This window comes from Lissotriton vulgaris, chromosome 12 (genome assembly GCF_964263255.1).
Source record: "Lissotriton vulgaris chromosome 12, aLisVul1.2, whole genome shotgun sequence".
Lineage (NCBI taxonomy): Eukaryota > Metazoa > Chordata > Amphibia > Caudata > Salamandridae > Lissotriton > Lissotriton vulgaris.
In genome coordinates, this window is record NC_141700.1 from 621,088,855 (window position 1) to 621,114,077 (window position 25,223).

Genomic DNA, 25,223 nt, shown 5'->3' on the forward strand with positions numbered 1-25,223 from the left:
GCAGTCCTCCCACACATGATGCAGGAACACGACTGGTACAAGTTAGAGAATACATTATTTATGATCAGACTATACAAGAAAAACAATCGAAAACACTGCCTGTAAGAGAATGAATCTAAAAAATGAACAGTTAATGGTGTACTTCCAAATCACCATACACACTTAAGGCAGAAATTAATATTCTCCATGAACAGCAGCATTCTCACAGCTTTGTTTGGGCTGATTAAGAACATTAAATCATTGAGAACACTATAAAGTAATTTTTCATTTAAGGCATAACTGAGCAAGATTATAAATGGTTTTAAATAACAGAACATGTTAAAAATAGAACTTTGAAAACAGGATGGGGCATGGAGAGCGCTTGGTTTCCTGTGATTCCAAAAAATGCTATAGATCTCAAAGTCTTGAAGCACCACATTAAAGAGAGAACAATCTATAGTATTGCTCTGCATTTAAAAATATGGGCAATGTTTCTAATTGAGAAGGACTTAAAACAAATACAGAGCAAAACAAAATTGTAGTATGGTCTTCAAAAGTCAGATTTGCAGATTATTTCTTAATAGTCACAATGACAAACAAGTTGAATGCTTGAAAGTAAACTCCCACAAAGCTGAATGACAACAGATGTGACAAGGTTTAATAGGACATTAGAAGCACTTTGGAGTGATGCAACACAACCAATTCATTTGTGTTTACAAAAGCATTTAACCACTTATCCTAGACAAAACCTTTTCCAACATACATGACTCTTTCCCACTCCCATTCTCATGGATGCTTCATTTTAAGTAGAACTGACAAACTCACACAATGACCACAAAAACACGTGGCAAGAGAATATCTTATATATGTATAATATATATTTATATATATAAAAATTGTTATATTCACGCTAATGTACCCCTTAGTACAAATAGCAAAATAGTATACCGTTTTCTAAATACAAAATATAGCTTTCCAAAAAATTAAGCACACAATAGATATAAACCATCCAAAAACTAGAACGATTGAAAACTGTTTTCAAAATTCAATGACCCAGGACAGTTATCTTTCAATAAGGTTCCCTTCATATTTGATGCCTTTCAATCACAGAGAAAGGCACAGATGCATATTCGGCATACAAAGAAAAGTAAAAAAAAAAACAGACCATTAAATAGGGAAATTATCAAGAGAACATCAGCGAAGAAACTAAAAGAGGAATAGGGTAGAGTATGTTCTATAAGAAGCGAGGAAACACAGGAGGGAGAAAGTATGATAGAGATACAAAGTAAGTTGGTAAGAAATATTGTAGCAGGAAAAAACAGATTAGGGGCAAGCCATGATGTACATACTAAGGCGGTAAACAACATGGAAAACACAGAAATGACAAGAAAATTAGGAACACAAACAAGATTCAAAAGGGCAGTGACTGAAAGGGGACAAAAGTGAGTTACAGTTAGAGCCACATGGAATGAAGCAAGTAAGGTGAAACAATGGTACAAGGACAAGAAAGAGAGAAACGTGTGAACAGGATGGCAGAGAGAGAGAGAAACTGATGGAGGCAACAGTAGACATATCACAAGCGAGTAAAAAAGTAAGGTTACGATATAGCAGCGCTGCAGCAAAGGGTAACAGCACAGAAAGGGCCAAGGGAGAAAATGGCCTAGAGAAAAAAAACACACAGCGAAGAAGGACAAGCAAAATGATTTTCGAGAAAGACTCTTTGGAGGAAAGAATAATAATACTGTGCTTATTTAGTGCTTTTCTCGAAGATCATGAAAGCGCTTTGGAATAAGTCACAAAAGTACTATTATCCAATTGATATGCTAGCCAAATACACACGAAGGTGGAAAAATTTAAAACTCCAAACAAAAGTTAAAAGGGGTCAACATAACATAAAACTCCAAAAATATCTACACCGCTCACATAAGTGCACAAGTTAGAAAAATAAATGGTACAGACTAGAAAAAAGTAACTTAAAAATATATATATCTTCTCCTGTACTCAAAAGGCTTGAACAGACAAATGAAGTATCCCAACCAGAAAAAACTGGTTAAGACCGTACAGTGTTACCTTCCTTCAGAGAGAAGTCAGATTAAACAATTAAAAATACAACTAAACGAGAGACTCACAGACACAATATTGAGGTTTAGCAGCTAGAAACTACTGCAGATTGACTTTAAAATTAAAGTGTTACATATGCCAGAACAGTTAAACCATTTTACTATACAAAAGTTACTCTGAATGATTTAAAATGTTCAGAGTATCAAAGGAACACTTCCCATTGCACTGGCTAGTTGGAGCACAGGCACAGGAATCTTCACCACCGGATGTCCAACAAGCAGGCACCTTAAAAATGTTTTACATTTCCCAATGAAAGTATACATTATGTATCATAAAATCTGACGAATAGATTTCTTTTTAACGTCCATTAGTAAAATTACAGAATGATGGAAGAGTGTTCTTGTTGTGCCATTGTAAAAGGCAGGCCTGCAAACTTCATATAAGGTTATAGTAAGTCTTATGTTAACATGACAATCTAGACAATAACTGGTCCAAAATAAGTAACCATTTGGAAATACTGAAATTAAGAAACACACCTGGAAAAGCTACTGGTCTCATTACTAAAATATTGTGACTCACTAACTTAATTACCAGATAGAGCTGTGCTGAAGCTTTTTCTAACGACAACAGGCTCTCAACGGACTTTACATGAAACTGGAAACCTTTAATAAATCTGGACCCATGTGTCACAGCTTCAGGTTGCAAATTCACACCTTTCTTCAGAAATCCTCAGAAATTAAATGCAGTTTGTTAAGAACACAACAAATATTTAAAAGAACAAAGACAGGTAAACATCACAGAGGTTAATTTCTGCAGCTTTTGTAGACCAGCAGTATTTTCCTTTGAAGCTTTTGGAAATTCATGGTAATCTGGCAACAAAAAGCATAGGTTTCCATTTAGCCTCAATTTAGAGACAGTCTATAAGTTCCACCACCAGTCCAGCCTTTCAATGGCACATGTGAACTTCCAGAGACAATGTAGAAACTCTGCTTCAAAACACACCCGGGCTGTGCTGTAGAAAACAACTTGGATATTAGTTTGCATCCACAGAAACAAATTCTGACGTGGTCTTCCGAACCATCTTCTAACACTGCCCTAGAAAAAATAAATAAAATGTATTTATCGATCAACAATCGTATCAGACAACGAGTTAACAAAGAGGTTGGTAAAGTCCATATATATTTTGAGAGATGACAAATTGCAAGATTTTTCTAAGTCGGCAAATTTGGCATTTTGGAATTTAGAGAGGCCTAAACATATTTTTGAGAGTTACAATTTATTATTTTGTATTAAAATTAAAATACATTTGTATTAAAATTCTGCTCTGACAAGTAAATCTTCTGATTATTATCATGAAACGGTGTTGTGGGCATTCTAAAAAGTTACCAATGAATCAATCATCCTAAACACAAGAGCTGCTTCTACTAAAACACAATTTGACCCTATCTTCCTTCTTAACAAAACATATGAGGAAGTAATGCTTTTATTATATATTTTAAAAGAAGACCAGTTGAGGTTCATTCGTCTGCCTTACCTCCATTATAATTCATGACAATATTACAACCGGTTCCATCTTCGTTGCGAAAAAGGTGTATATTAAGTCTTTATGAATGTTAGTCAAAGATGAGGAGGAGCCAGTTAGGTTGAAACAAATATCTTAATTAACATCTTAGGGTCTTAGGTACAGCGTCAATTAACAAACTTTAGTCAAGGCTAGGTCTGTACGAAATTGAAATTATGTTGGTGTCATTTTGGGAATTTTACATTTCGCTTGTTACACAAATTCCCTGAATTACAGCATTATGTCACTTCAATTACGTGTCAATTGCAGTAAGAATTTGCACCGAACACACGCAGCTGCTGTTCGTGGTGCTTTTATGAAATGCGTTTTTGCATCAAAAATGTAAGCAAGGAAGCATTTGGTGCTAAAATACTGCGCAAAATGGCTGATTTGAAGTTTGTATAATTATGCACAATTTTCCAAAAATTATGCATAATTACGGAAAACGCAAATTATATAATTTTTTGCACATCCATAGTCCTGGCATCATTCTCCCACCAACTTTAAGAAATTACCAGCTTACTTCCCCCACCCCACAGACAGACAGACACACACACACACACACCAACATTCTATTACATCATCAATCACTCAGCATTCCATAAGCTAACTCATGCTACATACCTTCCTAAATAAAGAACAGCCGTTCTCTTGCACACACAGCACAGGGACAATCGTTAACATTCACTCAATCTCCAACATGTTTAGATCAAACAACAGCCTGTTAAACCTCGAACATCCACACAAAGATAAGTCACAATGAGTGACAGTGGTGGAAGAGGAAAATTCCTAAAATAAATGAGGGTCCGTAAACCTCATGTCAAATAAAAAACAAGACAACTGGGTTATGACTAACATTGCACAATGGTCCAAGCCCTGCAAGATGCCAACCTCCTTAGACATGAGGTCCTACCATCACAAAATAAACACACTCATAATGGTCACAGAGGGCCAGTCATGCAAACCCTTGGGCCTCCTTCGATTAAGAGTTTCCCTGTCACCCCCAAATCTACAGATTCAAAGCAGAAACACCACAAAAACCAAGTTTAACCATACATCACTTAGAAATGGGGTTTCTGGTTGGCTAGGGTATGCAACTAAGCCAGGCAGAACCCACTACTCTAGTCAGGGCAAGGGAGTTAGACACGAAGATAACCACTGCATACTCCATTGGTAGCTTGGCAGAGCAGCCAGGCTTATCCGAGAGGCAATGTGTAAAACGTTTGTGCAACAATCACATACCAGTGACACCCAGGGCACACCACAAAAGAGACTCCACACAAGGTTATATAAAAATATCCTTTTTATTATCCATAAAAACAAATTAGATCACAATCAAATATATTACTGTGTCACTAGGCACTTGTCATGACTTCGCAGGGATTTACATAAATCACTAGGCCAATCGGGCCACGGTCATAAACATCACAGTTAGCACCACCCAGTAACTACTGGTAGGATTACCATTGGCATAAAACATTATGCATGAACATCATCAACAGTAAACTATAGGAAGTACTAGTAGCGTGCACACATTAGAAACCACCATGCCCACATTAGGTATACCCCACAACTGTACATATAAGGTGCAACCCAGTCAATGGGTAACAAAACTAAGAGCGTCACCAGCGCTCCTACTACCTGTACTGCGGCAACTGTCTTTCCCTGCGTAGGCTTGTGGGCCACCTGCCCACCTACCACATGGAATGCGGTAATGTCGTGGAGGTTCCTTCCTCATCCAGGACTTGGAGGCCTCCGTCGAGGTCTCGCCCCATCCTAACACCAAGATCCGGTGTTCCCAAGTATGAGGAGGGGGGGGGGGTTAGAGAGTAGACAATGTCCAATTTGGCGGGGCAACCTTACTCGGCCACTCCGAGGGATAGGGCGAGCGCTTTCACTGTTACCAGCACTCCCCTCTCTTTACCCCAAATCATGAGGAAGGTTAGCACTCTGCCACATGCTCAAGTTTTGCAAGGACCAGGGGCACAGTAGTACTCCTGGAAGAGCACTGGGACACCCCAGCCGGGTGCAGACAGGCCAGAAAAAGCAAGCAAAGGGCAGTCCTTCTTTAAGCCCAAAAGGCAGCCGGTCAGCCAAAAACCCAGAGGAATAAAGTCCCAAGGCGGTTCCTCCTGGCAATCAAGTAACCCTCTGGTAGTGTACCGAGTCAGCAGCATCTGGCCACAGTCCCACGCAGTGTCTTCTCTCCCCCACATGAGGTCACAGCCCCTATACTTATTGTGCAATTTCTGTGTTCTGGGTGGAATTTTAACCACTATTGAAGTGCACAACACCCCCATTCACATTTTCAGAGCAGGCGTCAGACACAACACAGGGAGGTGGAGCCAGCATTATGGAAGGCAGGCACAGCCCTATACAGGTGCCAGAGCTACTACTCCCAACACTCCAAATGCAGACCAGGCCTGCAATTGGAGTGGTAGGACCTGTCCACAATCTGCATAAATTACATGAAATGTAAGCAGCATTGTACGCAAATTCCATAAATATATAATATTGAAGCCAATCATATTAAATTTCCATACTTAATCTACATCAAAAGGTAGACTTGTACGTAATCCCCATGTATAAACATGAAACAATTAGATCATCTCAACACTTCAACACAACTTGCAGACCGCAAGACCAGCGTTATGCTGTGCTCTGAAATAACTGGTTTCTTGCATACTTAAAATTAATTCTCATTCCCCAAATCACTAAATATCTTTAGGATACAACGCAAAAGATTTGCCTTTCTTCCCCATGGTCCCATTTCCTTCCTTTTCTTCAAACTGCACCAGTGTCTCTGGGATCACTCCTAATTGGTTTGCTGGAACAGTTCTATAATTCCTCTATTGTGTAAACAGCCAGCATCATGCCTCAGGACAACAGTCATTCTGTCACTCTTTGATCAGTAAAAATTATATGAACATACTTACCAGAGTCTTTTTTAACTTTGAATTGCTGGTTCCAATTGATGGGCTTTCAGTCCTACCTCACGGTTGGCAGTTTTCTCTCTTTCACAGACTTAATAAATTGAGCTAGCAATTTCTTGGGTGCTGTGGGAGAGGCGGTACACTAACATGCTTCATAGTTAGAAGTCAGTACACTAGTATGGGCTTGAGTGGTGAGAACACACAACACGGATGCTACCAGTGACTACGTCTGTACTCCTGCACAAGGCCAGGTACACTACTTTATTTATTTATTTTATTTATTCATTCAAAGTTTTATATAGCGCGAACAAGATCTTTGCAGATATCAGAGCGCTTTACAGAGACAGGTGTAGGGGTAACAGGAGGGTGATTAAATACACTATTGGGTACAATATGGTAGCATAGTAGAATAGGATAGCAATCAAGTACATATATGAAACCAGTAAACGACCAAGTAACTAATAATACAGAAACGGTGCAGAGTCTTAGATCCAGCAACAATAGAGAACAGGTGAACTTAGGCCAAACAGATGGCTTTTACCTCTTTCTTAAAGCTTGCAGGAACAAGGGGTAGGGGCAGCAAGAAGGTAGTTGGAACCAACTATTAGGAGCAATATAGTAGTCGGTAGTAAGTGAAATAGCATAATAGGATATCAGCCATGTACAAATATAATACCAATAGACAATCAGGTAACCAGTACTGCAGCAACGATGCAGAAGTCTCTGTTCCAGCAGCAGAAGAGTTCAGGTGAACTTGGCCATAAGGATGGCTTTTACCTCTTTCTTAAAAAGTGCCGTGGAGGAGATAAGCCTGGTTTCAGGAGGGAGTGCATTCCAGATCCTGGGAGCCATTCCTGAGAAGGAGCGTTTGCATGTTTTTTCCTTCCGGAATCTACGAGGTTTCAGGAGTAGATTTTTTGTACTTCTATTGGATCTCGAGCCTCCAGATATAGTCAGCTTTTGGGTGAGGTAGCTGGGTGACTTGTGGTGAACGGCCAAGTGTGTCATAACAGCTATTTTCAGCTGTATTCTGGCCTCAAAGGGCAGCCAGTTCAGGGATTTTAAATCCGGGGATATATGCGAATGTTTCCTTGAACCAGTGAGGAGTCGCACGGCAGCGTTCAAGGAGGCTCTTAGGGGTGCGGTTGTTGTAAGGGGGAGACCGCTAAGGGCCACAATTCCGTAGTCTATGCGAGGGATGATTAGGGCCTGTACAGCAGTTTGGAAGTGCTTAGCTGGGAGGAAGGGTTTAAGTTTCCTCAAAGTGTTGATTTGGAAGTTAGCTCCTTTAGTAGCTTTGCTAATGTGCTGCTGCATGTTGAGCTTGGCGTCAAGTGTAATGCCTAAGGATTTCGCAGATTCCACAATGGTGGGTTGGACATTGAGCGCAGTTAGGTGATTGAGCCAGGTTTGGGTGATGGCAATTTTCGTGGGAGGTGAGATCAGAAGGAACTCAGTTTTCAGAGCATTTAGTTTGAGGTGATTATCGGCCAACCATGATTGGGTGTTTGAGTGTGGAGTTCAGAAGCTTGATGTCTTCCGGGGATTGTAGCTTGAGGTAAAGTTGAGTGTCATCGGCGTACATATGGAAGTGTACATTAGATGCTTGAAGCAAGGTGGTGAGTGGTTCCATGACGAGGTTGAACAATGTGGGGGATAGGGAGGAGCCTTGTGGGACGCCTAAAGTTACAGGCACAGGTGAAGACAGCACGTTGTTGATCTTGAACTTCTGAGACCGGTTATGTAGGAAGGAAGTGAACCATTTGAGAACAGTCCCGGATAGACCCATTCTGGTATTTAGCAGCTCCAGTAGGTTCTCATGTTTGACAGTATCAAAAGCTGAGGAGAGGTCAAGAAGGATGAGGAGGCAGGAATCGTTGCGATCAAGGATTTGGAGGGCGTCATCAATTATGTGCGTCCTAGCCGTTTCCGTGCTGTGTTTCGCTCGGAAGCCTGATTGATGAGGGTTGAGGAGGTCAAACTGATCAATGTGTTTTGTCAGTTGGAGTTGTACACATTTTTCCAGTAGCTTGGCCAAGGTGGGGATATTGGTGATAGGGCGATAGTTGTTCAGGTCAGCCGGGTCAGCTGTAGGTTTCTTGAGTATAGGTGTGGCTTGCCCAACCTTGAAGGAGTCTGGGATGAGACCTTGTTGAAGGGAGCTGTTAATGATTTTGGTCCAGAGTGGGAGGAGCAGGGGGGTGTAGTCTTTCACAGCATTAGCAGGTAGGCGGTCTGTTAAGTGATTAGAGGGCTTCAAGGTGCCGAGCAGTTTGTGAATTGCTTCTTCAGTGTAGGTGTCGAATGACGTCCATGAAGCGTTGTTTTTAGGGTGAGTGGTAGTCATGCTGATGGGGCTGGAGTATCGGCTTACATCATTGAGGAGATCACTTCTTATGTTGTCGGTCTTTAGCTTAAAGAATGCAGAAAAGTCTTCACAGTGTGGAATATCGCTTGTTGCGCTGTTTGATTGTAAAAGTTGCATCTTGGTTTGAGTTTTGACTAGTTCGAACAGTTTTCCTGGTCGGTTCTTTGCTTGGTCCAGCTGGAGGCTGAAGAAGTCAGATTTCGAACGCTTGATTTTCCTAAAGTAGGCATTTCTCTTGTTCTTCAGCGTTTTTAGGTGCAGTGCTGAGGGATCAGATCTCCAGGTGCGCTCTGCCATTCCCAATGCACGTCTGTCTTCATTGAGTCTGCCATCATACCAAGGGTTCGAATTCTTGGTGGAGACTCTTCAGTTGCAGGGGGGCAGCTTCGTTGATTATTGAGTTCATAGAATCGAGGTAGTGGTCAGTCAGTGATTGGACATCAGGGGCGCCCGCAGGGGGAAGGAGGAGACTGCAAGTGTGAGAGGGAAGGGAGTTAGGGTTGAGATTCTTCATGTCCCTTTTCCAGATCTTGGATTTGGTGGGTTGAGCGGTGTTAGGTTTAACTTTTTCGTTGATGAAGAAAGTGATAATGTGGTGGTCTGACCAGTTACAGGGTTGGATCGACCCCAATTGGGTAGAGCCCTCTTTGGCGATGATAAGGTCGAGGATCGAGCCTTTGTCGTGTGTCGGGCTGTTGCAGATTTGGGTGAGGTCAAGCACATTGAGGAAAGTTTTGAGACTATTCACCACTGCGTCTTTCTGATCGTTCCAATGGAGATTGAAGTCACCCAGGTAAATTTGAGTGATCTGCCGACCGGCATTGGATGAGATCGTGTCCATGAGTTGTTGGGTGAAGGTGAGGTTGTCCCCGGGCGGGTGGTAGATGACATGTAAAAAGCATACAGGTTTGCCCTTGCTGGAGATATCGAGGCAGAAGAGTTCACAGGAAGTGAGGGAGGGGGAGGTGACTTTGGTAACAGAGAGGTTGCTCCTAAAAATGCATGCGATTCCACCGCCCAACTTGCCGGTCCTATCGAGCCTAATGATGTGGTAGTTGGGGGGGGGGGACTAGTATGTCCATTATAGGTGTAGAAGTTTCAGTTAGCCACGTTTCAGTCAGAATGGCTAGGTCGAGGTCCATTGCTATTATGAGATCTGCGATGTCGAAGGAGTGTCTCGGGGCCGATCTACAGTTGAGTAGGATGCATTTGAGTCTGGGGGAGAGAAGGGTGATCGAGTGTTCTAGAGAGAGGGGGACTTTTTCGAGACTATTGGGGACGGAACTTCTGTTGCTTAGAGTGGGGGGCCTAAGGGGATTTGTGAGGATTGTGGGAATGGGGAGGTGTGTAGCGGTTGTGTGTTTTAAGGGGCCAGGGCCAAATGAGCGAAGGAGGGTGTATAAGTCGTGGTCCGAAAGGGAGTTGAGGGCGCGACGGGGGCGGTGGGTGTGATTGCGAGCGGGGATAGAGGGCCAGCGCGGGGAGTATGGCTTGAGAGGGTATGTGGGGTGGATGGGGGACTTGTTGGGTGAGGAGGCGGTGGTAGGTAGAGGTTGTCTGGTGTGTGTGGTAATAAGATCTTTGATGGTGTGGAGATCTTCTTTGACTTGTAAAAGGGTGGATATAATCATGTCCAGAGGTGGGTTGGGGATGGTGTAGGGGATGGGAGCCGTGGGTCGGTCGTTGATTAGGGAGCTGGAAAGGGGACTGGCTAGGGGGGGGGGAAATGCTAGCGTTGGTGCAGGGCTCTGCGGTAGTAGTGAGTGGGGTGTCATTCGATGGGTGTGAGAGATTGTGGGTGAGGGGTGTGGATGGGGAAGGGGGGAGGTTGGAGGCATGGGTGGGGGTGCTGGTGGGGGGCGGCGCAGGTGAGTTAAGGGATGGGGGGAGGCTGGAGACAGTGGGGGTGTGAGGAGGGTATTGGGGGCTGAGAATGGGGGGGAGCGAGGAGGAGGGGTTGAGGTAGGGGAGGTGGTGTGTTCTGCGAGTCTGGTTGGGAGAGTGGGGTAGTGGGGAGTAAGCGTGGGAGGGGAGATAGGGTGGGAGATGGACCTGCCGCGGGGCGGGGGAGATAAGTTCCGACCGATGGAGGGTTCTGCGAGACTCGTAGGAGGTGAGAGGTGGGGGGTAGGGCAGGAGGGGGTATGGAGGATGTATGATGGGGAGTAATCTCCGCCATTGGGTGAGGGGTGTGGAGAGGTTATTTCAGGTGGGTGACTGACTACAGCGCTGGGGATGTATGAGGAGGAGTGGTCTTCGCACGTGAAAGAGAGGTGTGGTGAGGTTACATCGGGTGGGTGACTGCCTACAGCGCTGGGGGGATGGGAGAGGTGTGTGTCGTTCAGCTGTTGTGCTAGGTTAGGCAAGTTAGATTGAAGATTGGAGGTGGAAGTGGAGGGGGTTGTGTAGCTTGAGAAGTTAGGAAAGGAGGTGCGCCGGTTGGAGATGTGTTCGAGGAAGGTGGGGAACAGGTTGTCGAGCAGGTCCAGGTTCCTATCAGTGGATTGGAATAGGATGGTACCATTGTTGTATATGGTGATGGTGGCTCTACCTGGGAAAACTTGGGTTGGTGTGATAGTGAGTGTTAGGCCATGAGCGGATTTTCTGGTGGTGGAGATAGAGAGAATGGAGAGGAGGGCTATCTTCCACTGTGCTCTACGTAGAGTGTAGAGAATGATATCGGTGCTCGTGGCAGCATTGATCAGTGAAAAATAGGTGTCCACAAACGGGGTTTCAGGGTGGGCCTTCAGGAAGTTGTGTGTGAAGCGTTTGGCGTTTTTTTTGGATAACTCGGGTGGGTAGTTAATTTCGTATGTGTGCTTGCCCATGCGTTCCATGATAGAAGAGGAGTAGGTAGGTAGGTAGAAAAGGGGGGGGTGTGCGTAGTTGAGTGTGAGGTTACAGGGGTGTAGGCCTGAAACGCAAAGAGAAATTGAAGATAGTCTCAGGTGTGGGCAGTTGATGAGGATGACTAGTCTAAGATGGCCACCAAAGTGGAGGACTAGTCAAAGATGGCCGCCAGAGTAGCATATACAGAAACAGGAGTCCTTTGTAGTAGTCCTTTGTCTGTTGTTGATGTGTTTTAGAGAGTTTAGTTTTCCTTTCTACTCTAGGGCAGGTCCAGTTAGTCGAGTTAGTCCATCATCTATGTTGCTTCATATCTCCATATCTCCGTTGGGCAGGAGGATACCTCATTTTCGTCACTGCATACCATGGAAAAGTATCCCAAGACAAACGGTTGCTGCTCGAGCTACATCGTGCCCTGATCTGTCCAAACGTCCAGTAGCTACTAGTCATTCAAAAATGTGCCCAAAATTGGACGATGATGGGGAAAAAAACACACTCACCATTACTGACAACCGACACACAACAGAACTTTCACTTACAACCCGGGAGAATGGACTTCTTAGGCTGTAGGGGTGTCCTGCACATGCAGGGGCACCCTCTCACTTAGAACCAAGCACCCTGCCTTCAGGACTGTAAAGGCCTGCTAGAGGGGTGACATAGGTTTTAAGTGCAGTGACCCAGGGTACCATATACTAGGGAATGATAAGGGTACTCCAGTATCCAACCTGGGATGTGCCCAAGTACTGAACATACCAATTTAAGGGAGAAAGCAGATAGACTGGGGTCCTGATTAGCAGGATCCCAGTTAGACTGGTCAAAACAGCTTAGCACCAGGCATAAGCGGAGGTAACCATGCAGAAGGATCCTACCTTCTTAAAGGGGGCCTAGATTTTCAGCTAGACACTTGACATATTGGGTCACATTGTCTGCGTACAGTGACACCAGGATCACTCGAGTGGAGAAGTGTGGCTCACCGGTTAGAAGCTGCAGACCCAGAAGCAGAGGTCGGCCCGGGACCAGGGTTCAATTCCCGACGCGCCAGGGAACGGAACCAATGTCAGCGGGCTCGATAAATCTCACCTCGGTGCCTCTCTAACCATGGGTCCCATGCTGCAACTCTGGGCAATAGCTTGCTTAATCTCCACATCGGCCCCCTCGCTGCCGGGGATGCCTGGCTTCACCTTGGGGATGCCCAACAGGGACCATCTCACAGGGAAAGTCAGGATGGGTTCCCCAGCGGCACACAGCACCAAGAAACCCTGGGGTGAACGTGCGCTCTACAAATTCATACTAACATAACATAACATAAATGCCAATCCACAGTGTGCATGATGCTGTCTCAATTGTGCCGCAAGAGGCTCCTTTGCCACAGCAAAGAGAAGGGGTGATAGCGGGCATCCCTGTCTCGTGCCGCGAGCCACTGCAAAGGGAGGGGAACTGATCCCATTAATCCGGAGCCCGCTGTCGGCAAGGAGTACAGCAGGGCGATCAGCTCCAGGCAGGACAAGAGTGCAAAAAGGTATGGTCACTCCAAGGTATCAAAAGCCTTGGTGATGTCTAAAAATATTGCAGCTGCCGAGAGGGAGGGGTCTATTTCTTGTACAGGCGTAAAAAAGGTGCGAAGGTTGAGGGATGTACCCCTGCCACATACAAAGCCGCAGCAGTGGGAGTAGTCTTGCCGCAATCAATATGGTGAGAATTTTATTATCTAGGTTAATCACTGATAGGAGTCTGTAAGAGTCACACAGCAGCAGATCCTTATCAGGTTTAAGAATTGTGAGGATGAGTGCCTCCCGGAAGGATGGAGGAAGTGTTTCCTAAAAAATATCAATGAGGTGCAGGGCCAGTAGCGGAGCAAATTCTTCTTAAGTGGCCGTCAGGACGTCCAACCCTGGGCCTTCATCTCCGGGCGGAGCTCCAATCACCTCCTCCTCAGAGAACAGCTCATCCAGGTATTTACGGTGGCCATCCCCCTAGCCAGAGCAACTGAATAAAATCAAAAAAGGCGTTCAGGTCAGAGGGGGGTGACGGACTGTCGCGACGCATAGAGCGAGGATTAGAAACACAGCATTTCGACCTGGAGGGCCTCCTGGTCTATCGCCCTCTCAGCCTCTGTTGTGTGTAGCTCGCTAATGTAGTCGCAGACCGGCTAGTGTTTTGCCTGCGTGGTCCCCTTCCCCATATGGTCTTGGGTGTGTCTCTTTTCCTAGATAAAGTATCTCCCTTCCAGCTGCCTCCTCAAACTTGTCAATTTTGCTTCTGATGTCCCCTAGAGTTTCCGTCCTATTGGTATTGAAGTATTCTTTTTCAAGCTCCCGTATTTCTCCCTCAAGGCACCTAAGGTCCCCTCATAGCGAGCGGAGCACGTCCGCCCGTTTAGCACCTCTGCATTTCCCAACAGAGGGAATAGAAGGGACTTGTTCCAACTGATTAGATAGCCTGAAGCCTGCCCAGACAGGTCCAGCATCGGGAAAAGTTGCGGCCTTGAGGAAAGAAAGGAAGAGAAGAATATAGTCTGCACACAAGGCAATATGATCTTTAAATCCATGCCCCCAACGAACACCCAACAACTGGGCTTTGTATCTAACCAATGTCGCCAAAGGATCCATCTCCAGTGTGAATAGCTGTGTGGATAGTGGGCACTCTTAATCGGTACCACGTTGGATGTGGAAAGCATTCATGCACACCTGCTGCCAGGTATACTGTATATGTGTGTGCGACAGAAAACGAGGCCCAAACTTATGTGAGCATGTCTAGAAGAAAGTCCCAGTCAAGAGAATTAAAGGCTTTTAAAAAATCAATGCGTAAAGGCGCACTGCAGTCAACAAGGTGGTGCCGTAATGCCAGGGCTGCATGCACCCTGCAGATGCAGTGTCTGGACTATATTGTGGCACAAAGCTACATGGATCTGAGTGGACCAGCGCCTGCAAGACTAAAAAGCCTGTTGACCAACAACTTGAGTTTGTAGTTTATAAGAGATAAAGCACAGTATAAGGAGTAATCTTCAGGAGGGCGCCCTTCCTTATCCAGACCCTTCGGAAAATGGCCCTTCACATTAGCTGCGTTGGACAGAACCAAAAAAGACAGAAAGAGAAATGTCTGAAAATTCTGATAATATTCAATCAGGAAACCGTCAGGTACTAGTGTCTTGTCAGGATTTATGGCACCAAGGGCTACATCAGTTTCCTCTAATATGATGGGTTTATCTAGGAACCCCTCTGCTCCGATGCAGGCATACTGGGCGGGGGAAAGTCTTCAAAGTTGGGGTAACTCCCTGGGGGTATCTCCGATTTGAGGCATAGGGCCTGGTAATAGCGAAGGTGGTTGCAATCACCTCTGCTTCTTTTGAAGCTCACTAAGGTGTGGCCTGCAATACTCTGTCGGTCCCGCTATGGGTCGCTAGCTACTAAAGGTGTTTGCTGGACTTATTGCTACACTCGTAGATGCAGTCCAACACTGGTGCAGCTTGTTGCGGCAGAGCTGCCTCAATAATGCTCTATTTCTACCTGGCCATTACAAAGAATGGGGTCACCCTAAATGGTCTTGGACCTGGGTACAATATGATACAAAAGACAATGGTCCTTGATCTTATACGTATGAGAAGAGATTAATCAGTTAACCTTTTGAGCATCCACAGCGTCTGGAATTAATTTCCCTAATGAGGACGTCCTAACAACACGGACCATCCTCGCACTGAAGCAAAGTATGGTGGCTCTCTGCATAAGATTCATCTATCAGTTTTAACGGACACAGGAGTATGTGGACCAGTTTATATTACTATTGGAATTGAGTGACACCCTAAGCAACGTAGAGGGGGTACTACGAAGCCCGTCACCCTACCTAGGGTTGCCCCACCCTGTCCTGAAGAAGACCTGCATGGCCAAGGCCTATTCTACCTGTATGGCCACAAGACGGGTCGAAACCACGACGCCCCTGTTTTTTTAAAAAGGCCTGGACACCAAAATCCATATCTAGACGTGCCACATGTGAATATAATTCCATGAGAAAATTGTAACTAGAAAGAGCCAGGACGGTGATTCACAACCAGTCCGCCATCTTTTTATTCATACTAATTGTTGTCCTATGTCAATTCCATGATTTTTCTGTTCTCACCACTGCACATCCGAGCACCCTTCTTTACGCACGTTCCCCTTGGAGCAACCTTAAATGTGTAAATATCTAATGCAGAGTGTTTATCAAATGAATTGCCTCACCAAATGACATGAAAATAAAATGCAGAGTGAAATAGAGTTTGGTATGTTGCAATTTTCTGTTCTTTGTTTTGCTTTGAGCAAGTTATTAGGAATTATGAGGAGACGGAATGTTCTTTAAACATGCTCACAAATGATCTATTGAATACAAAAGGTTAACTGATTAATCTCTTCTCATACGAATAAGGTCAAGGACCATTGTCTTATGTATCCTATTTCTACTTGGTACTGCTTTTCCCGATCCCTGCCCCAGACAGACAATACGGCTCCTAGCTCTGTTATCTGTTGCAGGTTCTGCCCCTCCCTCTGCCCTCATGGTGGGACCAGGCAATACCCCACCATGGAGGCCTTCTATAGGTCAGCAGAATCGGAGAGATTCTACGGACTCCTCATTCAAGCTTAGTAATGCACCTATATCCTGTGACAGGAAGTATTGACCATCCTATTGTTTAAGCACCATGCTTTTAGGTGCCAGATGAACCACTACTGGGGAGTGGTCCTAGATTCCCCTAGGTACAATGTAGGCTCCTATTGTAGCAAGCATATCATTGGCGAGCAAAAGGAGATCAATACAAGACCTGTCACTCTTGTGTGGTCCCCAGGAGGACATCACTGCATTGAAGACTCACCCTATGACCGGGAGCCACAGTACTATGGTTTTCACTGCCTCCAGGGTTGCACCATCACTAATCAAGCTGAAGGCCCACTCGACGATTACACCCTCAGCCACTATTCATCTACCCTGCGTGACATTCTCAATGCGGGAGACCACCATGTGCAGCCGCTTATTTAGGAAGAGAGCCATACTGCAGGAACCCCTGAAATAGCCCATGTGATAGACTGTCACAGTCATATCTGACTAGGAACATAGATTTGGATTGGAAAATAATCTAAGTATGGCAGCGGTGCGCAAATTCTGGAGAGGTTCCAAAATTAGCGATTAAGTTTTATGCCTGTTTGATAGGTTGATTTAAAGAAGTTGAGGATTCACTATGCGTTGACAGTAAAATGTGTCAAAAACTGGTGAAATAGCAGAGAAACAAAAGAATAGTCATTAATGTCTGACGACAGAGAGAGCATTACAGGAAGGATGGGGCTGAGCAACTCCATAGTGGAAATTAATTTAAGGAACTTCCTTTTTAAGTTGACTTGGAACAGGACACACAGGTGTTCAAGATTCATGAGGTGTGAAGTCTATTTGGCAGGAATTTGTTTTTGAACAGACAGAATGTTTGACTTCTTTGGTTTTTCAGAGGCATCCAGATCCGACTGTGATGCGGGGACCACACTGGCACAGAGTTTGGCACATTTGACAGCATATGATTTACCCCATTTCAAGATGATGCCTCAAGTGTTTGAGTAAGTACAGAAAATAAAGAAGTTTACAGTGATTAAAAGGGTTTCAGGTAGGGTATTCAATGATGGTGATGTGGGTAGATTGTTCAATACTGGCACCAATGTTTCCAGAGTTGGCAATATAAGTTTCACTGGTTGGTATTGGACAGTAATCTACAGTTGGTATCATGGGAGATTTCGGGTGAGTCTGGGAGATGCCACACCTGTCTGTATAAACTTCTGATCTCATCACAGGATCAAAAGCTCCTGGCATATCAAAGCCACGTAGATAGGCATAGAAGAAACTTGTTTGTAGGTTTGTGGCCAGGGATGTTGTTCCTGCTTCAGCTCTTTTAGCACCTATTTTAAATTGTTTGACTGAACATTATCATTAGGGATAATGTTATAATGCAGTTAATCTGTTCACAGCAGAATATATGCATCAGAAGATTGGTTATACATGTTGACTTGGAAAGGCACCTGCCACAAGATAACACCTGGGGCATGGGAATAAAGCATTGGAGTGGGTGGAGACATGCGGGACAAACTAAGGGTTAAACTTTGCGGATGTAGTCTATGAAGTCAGCTACGTTGTGTGTGGGTATCTTTCAGGAGTTTACATAGTGAAGGCATTGGATGTTTCTAGTAGCAGATTTCAACAAGCCTGTTTTTGACCAGGAGGACCAACCCCATGCCACCAAGCATTTTTACATGTTTTTCCAAGATGATGATAAGTTGAGAGCTTAAAAAACATGAGAAAATGACAGCCAACGAGAAGTTGAGCTGGAGTGGCTGCTCATTTCTTTCAGGGCACTTTAAAGCCTATGTCCACACTCACTTTGGCTAGATGGTCGAAACAGGTGATGAAAAGTATGTTTATGCATATGCCTTTGTGACACATTATCCTGGTGGATCACTGGCATCAAAATCATGTATGGTGTGAGGAAAGTGCAGGATAGTTTAAAGTCAGCAGTTTGGTCTAGGGATTGAATCTTTAAAAGGTTCTAAATCAGAACGATTTTAAGGCAAGTATATTAGCCTATATACCCTACCATAAAATACAGATTACCCTTACCAGAGCGGGTAGAATATTATAATTGTGTTAAAGACCAAAGGATAATATTATCCAACTCAGTTGCATTACCAGCATTTCTTATGTTATTTGGATTGTTTTCAGTATAATGGTTGAAAACATACATGGATGACTATGCAAGAAGGGGCATGGCCAAGCGGCTAAGATGGCGGATGCACATTAGCACCGCTCCGCTGTATGCCCTGATCAGCCTTCCAAATACCAGAGTAGAGGCAGCATCCACCAGAGGCAGGCAAGTGAATCCACTCACAATATCTAGTGGCTTCACCTCTATCTCCACAGGGGAGCAGGATGGCCGTAGCGGGGCAGTACAGACCAGATATGCCCTAAGCCGCATGGAAGCAGCCTCCTCTTCCTGCCGCCGCCCGCCCAGCGCCGAAATCACCAGATCCCCCGAACCCCAATGCCGGGTTGCCGGCATCATGAGACTGAGACTAGGTGGGTGACGCAGGGAGTGTCACGAAAGCAGCACCTATCACAGGACAACGTTGTGCAGCCCCGGGGCGCCGCAGTGAGGTAAGGTGAAGCGGTGCCCCGGGTGAGCAGTGAGCTCCTCCCCTGAGGATGCGGTGGCCAGCATTTGCCCGGCCGTGCAATTCCAGGCAACAGACCAGTGACGGCGAGGGGAGCGACCCCCGGGAGTGCTGTGCGGAGGCCCTAGATACAAGGACTGCACGGAGGTGAGGAGCAGTGGGTGAAGTGAAGCCTCAGCGGGACCCGGGGGTCGTGTCGGGTTCGGGTCCACAGGAGTGCAGACGCCTCAGCGGAATCCACCCTACCCCCTTTATCCCTCCTCCTGCAGTAGGCCCCTGAAGGAGGTGTAGGAATTCACGGGCATGCACGGCGGTGTCTGCATAGTTGGGCCCCCGCAGCTTCTACCTGCATAGCACACACCCTACCCTTGCAGGGGACCGAGGTGGCATGAAGAAGGTGTGGAGCGCTGGCTGGCGGCTGGGACTACTTATGTCTGCTCGGCTGAGTGGCCCCGGGGGACATGGACAACTCCTCGCAGGGGCCCGAAATACAGCTAGAACCGGAGGGCGGGGGCAGGAGGTGGGGAGAAAGGCAGAGCAGGACTCTGGGGTCATACCGGGCCCAGGTCCAGCAAACCGCAGGCGCGATCAATAACTCGTCCTGCTGTCCTGACTGGTTGGTGCAGCGCTTGCGGAGATCTACGGACTGCATACCAACTCCTGCGTGGTTGGACCCAGGGGCTGGGCTATTTTCCTATACAGTGGCCTATCACGATCGGGAGGAAGATAACGAGTAGAGGGGGGAGGGAGCGCAAGGCCCCAGAGAGAACCAGCTAGACTAATCCATCAGCAACACCGAAAGTTGCTGCTTGGGCGAAACATTGCGTTGGGCCCGCCTTCCCTTCCTTCTCCACACGGGAAGTTGTAGACCCATAGAAGTCCCGACTCATGTCCCGCCTGCTGTGCTTCCCGGCACCCTTGGATCAAAGCCCCACATAGGACCCCCCCCCCTTCTATTGGGGCCTACACAGGCAACCCCTTGACCTTCCCGGAGCTCGTGAGGTGAAGACACGAGTTGGAATCCTACATAGATTGTACTCCAGTTGTACACCCCCCAAAGGTTATGGGCTTGGACTTTGCAGGTGCATGCCGTTGACCCAGCAGCTAGCCATGTGTCAATTGAAATCCACCATCTCCCAGGCGCCACACGCTCAGACGCAGAGGGGCCGCAGCAGCGACGAGTGTCACACACCACAGAGAACCAACATCAATCGCTGTCTGCGAAAATGGAAACAGTCCTGAATGCAATAGAGAAGTTAGGGGCAACGCTGGGAATAACCCGCTCTTCCTTAGAGGCAAAGATAAAGTGGCCATATACTTCACAATGCTACACGCAGACCAGAATAAACTAGCCGACAAGGTGCAGGCACAGGAGACAGCCATCACGGAACTTCGCTCCGCCATCATCTAGAACACGTCTAATGTGCTCAACTTCACGGCTAAGGTCCAAGCCCTGGAGGAGAGACTGGACAATGTGGAAGGCCGGTCACGGCGTAACAACGTGCAGATGGTGAGGCTGCTGGAGGACGCTGAAGCCCGGGAGCAATAGATAAGGGACCTCCTGCCTGAAGACGCACTGTCCACCCAGTTTATCGTGGAGCCTGCGCACCAAGTGCCAACCTGGAAACACCCTCCCCCAGGGCACGGCCCAGACCTTCCTGATCCAGCTACTCAACTTCAGGGACAGGGACGCTATACAGAAGGAGACTTGGAAGTCCTCAGGCATAACAGTGTGTAACGTCCACGTTATGTTCTTCCCATAATACACTGCACTGGTCCAACGACCCAGAAGCTCTTTCCAGTCGGTGAAGAAAGGCCTCTAGGAACTGAATATGCGTTAATCCCTCCTGTTCCCAGCCCAACTTTGCATAGTGGCAGAAGGATCCACACATTTATTCGATTCTTCTGTGGAAACTTGGACATGACTTGAGGAACTGAGATTATCCTCCGGACACCCGGAGCCAATGCAAAGGCGCAACAGGACAGAAGACGCTGGAAATGTAGCAACCAATTGGCTACACACCACAGTTCGGATCCAGACAGTGAATCTATTACATTCATGGCTGAAGAGCAGACCCATTCATGGCCAGGGAGACCAAACTCTCCTCACCCCCCCGGAGGCGATACCACAGACCTACTATGACATCAACTAATGCATACAGCTCCAGAAGGTATCCTGTTGCTGCCCTATCTCCCCGATTATAATAAAGTAGAGAATAGGCCACCTTCAAAACTCCTGTTTAGCAGGCCAAGTTAAGACCAGGCGGAACTGTGCATTGGCCAGTAATTTAATATATTGCACCGTCACGCCGCAACATCCCAGAAGTATGTAGACTTTGCCAAAACTTGCTGACAGGGACTGCATTAGAGACAACCTACAAGGGCACACATCACCACATGTATTAGCCCCATCTTGAACTAATATTGTTTGAAGCAGAATGTATCTGCGACACGATTTGGTAGGGCCCTTTTTGGGGCTCCACTCCACTAATGTTCTTCAAGTTTTACTGTTTGCCCCCTCCACATCCTCTCCTACACCTCACACCACAGTGTATTCCACCTGGGACTGGAGCATCTACATAATTTTAAAGCCAATAGGTCTGCGCATCAACAGTGAACAGAAAACCGCGTCCGGACACAAAACACCCACATATGGCGCAAACGAATGTAATCACATGAGAGGTATTCACACTCACAGCTAAACGCTTGTACCATATATTCATACCGACAGTGTAGGCCCGCTCACATAGTGCTCAAGCAAGGGGGTCACTAGTGTGGGTCAGAGCCAGAACCTCTTTCATAGCAGAAGAGGTAACAACCGACCCGGAGGAGCGATATGTTCTTGTACGAGGCAGACTAAACGGACAGTCTATTCTCATAGGCTCTACATATGCCCCAAATCGTAGAGCATCCGGCCTTCCTATGCAGCCTCACACGTACGCTTGCGCCCTCGGCTGATATCCTGTGGTTACTGGAAGGGGACTTTAACTCCGTGCTCAACACTATTTTTGGACCGCTCCTTCTCTCCACTGACACGACCCCCGCCTCCTATAACGCCCTAGCTCTGTGAGACTGGCTGACATTTTGCGCGCCCGAAACTCAGACACCCGTGTGTACTCGTTCTACTCCCACGTACACGGCCTGCATGCGCGACTGGATTGGATTGTTGGCTCCTCCGCACTGTTACTGCTCATTAAAACCACTGATTACCTAGGTCGCACACACTCCGACAATAACCCCCAGATATTACAGCTAAGCTGCGAGGTTGGCCCCCCAGCAGTTCCTACCTGGCGTCTCCAACAAGCAGGGCTGGAGGATCCTGCGTTTCGCACCTCGCCAGCGGCCGCCACAACACAATACTTCGAAGACAACACTGGTTCCGCACATAGCAAATCCCCAGAGTGGGAACCGTTTAAGGTAGTCATCAGAGGGCACAGCATGGGGCTGGTCTGGAATTTACGCAAACAACTCACCCGAGAAATGGGGAAATTATAACGCAATCTCTTATCTTGCGATACTCAATTAACATCATGCGCGGAAGATCCAAAACAATTGTGCAAGAAGCAAAGTGAACATATCAGCCTGTTAGAGTGGCTAAGATATCTTAATTACAAAGCACACTCAGAGTGCACGAGTGCACTATCAGACAGACCTGGTCGATTATTGGCTTGGTTGTTGCACCAGGAACAGCCCAGACACCCTATAGATGTCATACGCCCCATAGATGGCCCCACAGTATATACCCAACACAAGATACAAGTGGAGATGACCAAACACTATACAACTTTCTATAAAGCCATGGCCCCATTAGACCAAGCCCGAATAAGAGCATTTCTAAATATGGTACAATTACCCACAATCACACCAGAGCAATGCGAGACACTAGGCACCCGGCTGAACAAGAGGAGATTAGAGAGGACAGAGTGGCATTAGCAACTGGGAAAACCCCCAGCCCAGACAGGCTCCCGTCTGAATTTTACAAGGCGTTCGTAACAGTACTGGCACCGCGTCTCCAAGCAGTCCTCCCTTCCACAAACAATAAACAAGGCCAGGTTAGTCTCGCTACTCAAACCGGATAGAGACCCTATGGAGCTAGGCTCGTACAGACCACTGGTTCTGTTGAACATAGATTATAACATTTTGCCAAACCTGTTCGCGGATTGACTAGCACCATTAGTTCAATCGCTTGTGCACGAAGACCAAAACAGGTTCGTCCCAACATGAAGAACCTCTCTGAACCTTCGCAGATTCTTCAGGGTTGCCATATATGCGCCACGACAATGGCCTCGCGCAGGGTGCCTGATTTTAGCCTTAGAGAAGGCATTTGACACCCTAGAATGGGACTTCCTGTTTGCGGTGCTGCTACTATAAGCGTTTGGGGGGGGGGGGGGGGGGGGGCGTTGATTAAGATGGTCCGGCTACTATACAACGATCCACTGGTGAGTATGAAAACAGGCCCGTACGTCAGCTCCGATCAAAGTGCGGAGGGGCACCAGATAGCGGTGCCGCTTATCTCCATTGCTGTTCTCACTCGCCGTGGAGCCACTGGCGGCAATGTTCCAGGCAAGAGGCGTAGGCTGGGGGATCTCTCAGGAAGACAACACACATATCTCACTATATGCAGATGATCTCCTCCTATATCTAAGAGATACACACTCAATCCCAGGGGAGGTAGAACACATTTTAAGGGGTTTGGCCACTGTGTCTTGGCTTGTGGTCAACGCATCCAAATCCTGCCTCTACCCCAGGTATCGGACGCAAACCTTCTGATACCTGGAGATTTCGGGTGTACCATCACCCAGAAGACATTCTGGGGAACGCTCTTCCTAACCATTATGGGCCACTTGGCATTAAAGAAAATTATATTCCTGCTGCAACTACTATATTACCTTGCTAACTTGCCCCTATATCTCCCACAGGTCTTTTTCAAAACATTGAAGGGGGTTGTGAGAGGACATATTTGGGGGACCTCCCATAGCAGAGTAGCTCCCCGGAAGCTCTATCTACAGAGAGACCAGGAGGGGGGGGGAGGGTCGCCCTGCCCAACTTAGGGCACTACTATCTAGCTGCTCAGCTGCAATGGGTGGTTATATAGCTCTCGGAGCAACGCTTGGCAGACACTGCAACGGACCTCCCGGCCCTGACCCACAAGGCCCTTCCCTCCCTCTCATCTGGGCAGCACACAGAAACCAACACCACAACTACAACTAAACGTGGCGTACAAATCCTATCGCACAAGCCTGCTCCTGACATGTAGCGTTAAGCCATATGCCCACGCTCCCAATAATAGATACACCGAGCAGCCACAGTCATATCACGGCCCAAGAGATACGCTACTTAGTTGAAAGCGGAACACAGGATCTGGGGACCTGTATCATGAAGGAAATGTTTTGTCCTGTGCCTCACTTATAGACAATTATGGGGTGGCAGCAGGGCAATTCCTCACACACCGAGCAGTCATAGCTGTGCTACACAATAATTGGGGAGACATGACCAAAGAACAACCCACGCACTTGACCATCCAATACTTACACGTGATGGGTCAGGGTAGACACCTTATAAAATGGTTCACAGCTTCCCATCGGTCTCACACATTGACGCTGTAACTTTCCCTACGCACACACTTGGAGGAGGATCTGCAACGCCATTTCACAGATGTCAAGTGGAGTAGGGTGTTGGAAGGTCCGAATGGCATCCCGCTTAACATGCGGTACCGCCTCATACAGTACTTTATCGCACAGAGGGCATACCGCACACCAATGAAAATTAATTATTTCTATGCTGGTGGGGTCACCACCTGTCTGCGCTACCAGGCCGCTGTTGCAGACCTGGTACACATGTTGTGGAGCTGCCCAAGACTAGTGGAATATTGGGAGTCGGTAACGTCCACACTAAGCCACAGCATGGATCGAACAATACCCCTAAACTGGGAGACCTGCATCCTACACCTGTATGCAAACAACAAACATCTGCGAGTCACCTCCCGGTTTATAGCGCTAGGGCTGACCGTTGCAAAGATGCTGATCACAAAAAGGTGGCGCTCGACTGAGCTCCGGGTGGTGCGCACCTGGGATCGCTCACTGCAGGTGTGGGCTAAGGCAGAGAGCGTAGCACTACGCAGGGAGGACAAATTAGGCCTTGCAAAATCCCAATTGCAGAAAGTTGGGATGCAATATTGCAATGAGCTTCTGAACAGTGGTGAGACCCCGGAGCAGGACCAATAGCACATGAGCAGCAGCGGAGCCTCCCCAAGCGCAACCTGAAATTACCTAATGCATACGCGACATCCATATACTGCACCT

At 46.7% G+C, this 25,223-nt stretch overlaps 1 protein-coding gene across 4 annotated transcripts in view; it reads right to left on the reverse strand.

Annotated features, from left to right (window-relative positions):
* Positions 1-615: 615 nt before the first annotated feature.
* Positions 616-25,223, reverse strand: part of NFAT5 (nuclear factor of activated T cells 5) — a 956,760-nt gene continuing 932,152 nt past the window's right edge. For all 4 annotated transcript variants that reach the window (XM_086945726.1, XM_086945727.1, XM_086945728.1 and 1 more), the window contains one exon: positions 616-3,135. The gene's annotated coding sequence lies outside the window, so the exon portion shown is untranslated. The remainder of the gene's footprint in view (positions 3,136-25,223) is intronic.